The 6,119-nt window shown below is 32.5% G+C and overlaps 1 pseudogene; it reads right to left on the bottom strand.

The window, feature by feature from the left end:
* Positions 1 to 299: 299 nt before the first annotated feature.
* LOC107461302 (uncharacterized) lies at positions 300 to 1,844 on the bottom strand (annotated as a pseudogene).
* Between the last annotated feature and the right edge of the window lie 4,275 nt (positions 1,845 to 6,119).

Here is a 6,119-nt window from a genome sequence, read left to right as displayed (position 1 = left end):
ACTAAAAAAAGAATCTTTTTACCAAAAAGTATAAAAATAAAGATTTTAAAAAATATCCAATAAACAAAAATTTAAAAAGTTAAAATTTTTAAGAATAATTTATTATGTATTTATGAAAAAATAGCATTATCCGGTGATTAAAAAAAATGTTCTTGAAAAAAAATTTAATTTTGAAAAGACAAAACTTTTCATTTTTATGAATTTTTAAAATTTAAAAATTAAATTTTTTATTTGCTAAGCACATAAATTACCTGAGGTACAGGTAACAAAATTTCTTTGAACACCACATTCCTTGTTAATTATCCACTTTTTCCCCCTACTGTTCCTTCTTTGACTAAGATTTTTGTGGTTGACTGAGAAACACTTCGAGACAGTGCAACGTATAATTTACCATGGCTGAACACATGTTTAGGAAGATAGATCCCTACCTTAGGAATAGTTTGCCCTTGTGATTTATTTATTGTCAAGGTAAAACTTAACCTTACAGGAAATTGCTTTCTAATAAGCACAAAGGGTAATCCTAAATTCTCAGTTGTTTTGTCTTTTATCCAAGGCAGAAAAGCTCTTTGTCCAGAGTGATGGCTTGTTAGGATTTCCACGTCTAACATGTTTTGAAAAGTTCCTCGACACAGTAACCTTGTGCCATTGCATAAGTCTGCCTTAGGATCTATGTTTCTCAGTAACATCAAAGGAGCCCCTTTTTTACCTTCAATGTATGAGGTGGAAATCCACCCGTGGATATTGAGTTAAGATATTCTTGTTGATACAGATTATTTGTTAAAATTCGTTCACCTCCCGGAAATTGGTTGATGATTATATCATTGAGCTATTGTACATCATGGTTTTTGGGTGTTAATATCACTCTCTCCACCATGTAAGATGCATCCCACCCATGAGATTGCAAATTTGGAAAAGTTTATTCTATTAATTTGTGTAATGATGCCTCACATTCCCATGGTATTGCCATGTGTGCTTCTATGTGTACCAAGTCCTCAGATATGGTAGGCTCAATCCCATCCCCTATTCGCATGAGATACTCCGCAAAATCATGATCATTAAGAGATTGCATGTTTTGTCGCAAGAGGAGAATTTTGGTGGATGCCCACAAATGTAATTTAACAATAGAAGCTGAAATCATTTGCGACTTACTTCCTTTCGGCACAACAGGTAGTACTTGGCGGAAATCCCCACCCATAACCATCACCTTTCCTACAAATGAATTATTATTTTTCTAATATGTCTCGAAATGTGCGGTCTAATGATTCCATTGTCTCTTTATTAGCCATTGGTGCTTCATCCCAAATTATCGTTGTCATCTGCCTAATCAGTTTTGTGAGATCAGATTGTTTACTTATATTGCACGTGGAAGATGGCTCTGCATTGATTGGGATCTTAAATCTAGAATGATCTGTTTGACCACCAGGCAGTAAAGTTGCAGCTATTCCTAAGGACGCAGCTACCAAGACAATATGCCCTTTACTTCTTAAGTCTGCAATTATAGCTCTGTAAAGAAATGTCTTACCTGCTCCTCCTGGTCCATCAACAAAGAACACCCCACTTTCTCTTCGATCAACTATATTCATAATGCACCTGAAAGCTGCAGACTGGTCATGATTCAATCTTTCTATAAAACAAAGGTCTTTTTGAGGAACTTCGATGGACATTTCTTCTTGAATAATTCTAGGCATGAAGTTGTTGTTGTCATTGTCTGAGGTTAGAGCTGGTAAATCGTATTGTGCAATATGTTTTCCATGCTGTAGGAGGATGTCATTTAAATCCCTAAGCAAACGATTTGACAACTGATTGCATGTTGTAGTGTTTGTTGATGCATAATCATCCACCATACATGAAAGAAACTCGTCCCACAGACTTCTTACATCTGTTGGCTCACAAAAAATTAAAATGGTGGCAAACAACCTTCTTAAAGCACATGGAATTCTTAAAATGGATGCCTCAACCAAACATCATCTTATACTACTATCACTCTCCAACAGTCCTCGATACTGAGCGGATTGCTTAAAGGATGAATATTGGACACCATCGACTGTTATGAAATCAACCCAACCAGTTGGGCCTCTTACATTTGACAACAGAATATGCAAATAGAAGTTTTCACCTTTTGTTGGTGAAACGGTATAGATCCGACTGATAGCGCTCTTTTGTGACCTGTGTCGATGCCATTTTTTTCCTTGCTGTGCCAACAGTAATATTCTGGGATTTCCCTGTACAAAAGATGCCTAGATTGTTGGTCATCGGCTCGATTAAGTGCAAAGAATTCAATGAGCATTGTTCTTGAGAAATAGTCATTATTAACTATTTCAGAAATAGTTTGGTGCTCATAAAAGCTCACTTGATGTTGATTTGGCAAATGAACTTGCAAGCTTTCAACTGAGGGGTACATTCGGTAAAGGTTGAATCTAAATATCCTCCAGCATGCCTCTGGAGTGGCAATCCATCTTGCATCAATAAACTATTGTACCTCATCATAATGAGAACTTCTGTGAACCTCCATTGCAACATGGTTTAGTCCCTTATAGCAATACTTGTATAGATATTTTATGCTCTTAATACTGCTACATATCTCTACATTGTTATGATAATCATACTTCAGTAGTAGCCAAGGGTTGAACGGAACCACCCATCTATTGTCAATTGTGACATTTTGGTTTATAGGGATTGGAGTATCAAATCGCCTCCTATATTGAGGATATGAGTCATCACCTCGTCAAGTCTCTGGTATGAACTCTTTTGGTAGTTGCGTTTTACATTGACCGTTCTTCATGCATGGTGAAGATTGATTTAGTGTTCTGCAATGACCATGGACCGTATGCCTTAGCACTGCCTCATGTAAGTGTGGTTCCGTTTCTTTACATGGTATTTTTGCTCAAACCAAACTATCATATTGGTCAGAATCACTCAACTTGTCATCATTTTCTAAGATTAGCAACAAATGAACATGTGGCAATCCTCTTTTCTAAAACTCAATGACATAAATATAACTTTTCACCTTTCCCCATACACCTTTGGTAATAACATCCTACTTTAACTGTTCGAACTTGGCTCTAAAAATCCTAGTTGTTAGATCCGAATGATCCTGTGGAGTTTGAGTAGGACTGAGTCCTGAAGCTATTTCTGATCATGATGGATTGCATGTCATAGTTAGAAAAATTTTCGGTTTGCCTTCTTTAAGAATAATAGCCATTCCATTCTCGTATCGTTAGTCGTGTCTCGATGACTGCCCACGAACGACGATGGTAATATCGTTCTTCTGCCAACATTTTCTAAAACCAATTTTGGAGAAAAGTATTTTTAGTTTTAAAGTTTAAATTAAGAAACATGTAATGATCAATCGTATGGCCATTAAATTGAATAATTATCAGCATTATTCTCTCTTGTGTGAAAAGCATCTTGTAAGCCTTGATACAGTTTAGCTCAAAGTTCCTTTTGTCTTTGTCGAACCCATCTTAACTTGTCTGTTTCTATTTTCACATAGTTGTCAATAACATATTGTTGAAGAAGTCGCCCTACTTGCAAAACTGTTGAGTAATCATCGGGGTGGATCTACAAATATTGAGGATTATAGAAAATTGTTAAAAATTATGAAATGATGTATTGGTACAAACTATCATCTACGGAAGTCTATAAATGATGTAGCAAATATACGAGTTTGTGCCTGGAGCATATAGCTATAATATGTCCAGCATGATACTTTGTTTCCACATTGAGTTCGAGTATTTATATCCCATTCATGGGTTTGAAATGGAAAAAGAAGGGGATATTGTAGTGGATCGTAATAGCCAACAAACTCCTGAATCCTTCTGAGGTTACCAGCATGAGTTTGAACTTGATATCTCGTCCGCGCACCATTGTTTCAATGTCATCACCGACTATTATGGCTACTACTTGTGAAGCAATTGGGAGACTATATTGTGATTGATTAGCAGGTCGCTCTCTAATCACCAAACTACACTCTTGCACATCTAGTCGTTGTGCAAGATGGCGGAATACAGGGATAAAAGGATTATGTCGGTGCAACAATTGTTGTAGCTTCAAAACCAAACTTTCATGCAGTTGTGTGTTCTCCAGCATCCTATTTTGTAACTTGTGCTCAGTATCATATATATACAGTAGCAAGAAGCGTGGCCGCGCCCCTTGATCCGGATGAAATTCTCCTATACTGTGGTACATTGATCCTTGAGCACGGAATGTATATATAACATGACTTGCTGTAGCTAATTGTTCGTCTATGTGTACACCGCACGAAGTGAATGAAAAAACATGATTGTAACCACAAATGTCTTTCCTAAAATGGTTCCATTCTGCAGAAGGGTCTAAGAAGATTTCAAGTAATTCCTGAGGAGCATTTACTTGGGGCAAAGAGACTTTTCCTCCATTGCAACACATGTCAAATATTTCATGGTGAAACAAACATGCATTACAGTGTGTACATGTCCTTGTAGTAGGTAGTGTAGTTTGAAGCACTGTTGTATTCTCTTGATAATTTCAAGCACAATTGTGGGATGTTCGGATATGGTGTCTAATTTCTGCACTCGCATAGGTAAATAAAATATTATGTTATAGATTTCTTTTCCTACATGTGCCAATAATTATATGGTTAGGTACTCAGGTAGAATTAATTAATTATTTCATATTATTTTAGATAGTGAAATCAAGAGTGAACAAAAAATATATATACAACTTCTCAATTGAGGTTTATTTTTTGAAAAATAAACGTAATTTTTAAAGATGTAGTATCTTTTTTTAGATTTTTCTGTTGCCTAAACTCATATAAAATTGTCAAAGTTCGAAGTTGTAGGTAATATATGAGGTTAAATATATATTTAATAGAGCAAACTTTTATTCTGAGTTATACTGAAGTATACAAAGAATATTTTTAAAATGATATGATTCTATTGTGTTTTTGTTTGCTATTCAATTTTATGAAAGTTTTGAATATCGCCTAGCAATTTGTAATAATTTTAATTTTACTTTTTAAAATTATTATGATAAATTAACGATACAATAAAAATTTTTTCCATTAAAATTGCATAATTATTTTTTATGGTTAACATGCATAGTGTACTTTTATTTTATTATTTTTGTTGGTATTTATGTTAATAATATTTCCTACATTATTAAATTTTAATTTGATAATCTTTTTATCATCAAGGGCTTATTCCCTAGTTACTGTAACAATGTTAAAATTTATTTTTCATCACTAAATGATATTATGTATCTCATGATTTTTGCTATTGGATAATAGTTGTAGTAGCATTTTTTTTAGTTAGTATCAAACTTTTATTCTGAGTTATACTGAAGTATACAAAGAATATTTTTAAAATGATATGATTCTATTGTGTTTTTGTTTGCTATTCAATTTTATGAAAGTTTTGAATATCGCCTAGCAATTTGTAATAATTTTAATTTTACTTTTTAAAATTATTATGATAAATTAACGATACAATAAAAATTTTTTCCATTAAAATTGCATAATTATTTTTTATGGTTAACATGCATAGTGTACTTTTATTTTATTATTTTTGTTGGTATTTATGTTAATAATATTTCCTACATTATTAAATTTTAATTTGATAATCTTTTTATCATCAAGGGCTTATTCCCTAGTTACTGTAACGATGTTAAAATTTATTTTTCATCACTAAATGATATTATGTATCTCATGATTTTTGCTATTGGATAATAGTTGTAGTAGCATTTTTTTTAGTTAGTATTTAAATTAGTGATTCATTAAAAGTTTTTCTTGTAACTCATAAAAATGTATACACCGTTATCTATGTTTTTAATTTGAGGTCTACATTATTTAGTTACCTATTGACTTGTAATTTTTAATATAACTTTTAATATAATATTTAGTTTTTTTTATTTTAAGAAATTAGAACATATTGCCATTAGTAAATTTCACCATTTATTAAATTCTTAATTTGTTAATGACCTTATAATAAAAAGGACCCATATAATTTGTACAGTTTACTTTTAAATACATGAGATAGGATATCAATATTTTTGTAATATCTGTTAATTGATGTTTTTGTGTTTAAATTATATTTTTTCTCAATTTTTCTCTTTAATTTTAAAAGATATATGTTGTTACGAAATTT

This window comes from Arachis duranensis, chromosome 8 (genome assembly GCF_000817695.3).
Source record: "Arachis duranensis cultivar V14167 chromosome 8, aradu.V14167.gnm2.J7QH, whole genome shotgun sequence".
NCBI classification, from domain to species: Eukaryota; Viridiplantae; Streptophyta; class Magnoliopsida; order Fabales; family Fabaceae; genus Arachis; species Arachis duranensis.
This window is presented reverse-complemented; position numbering and strand designations above follow the sequence as displayed.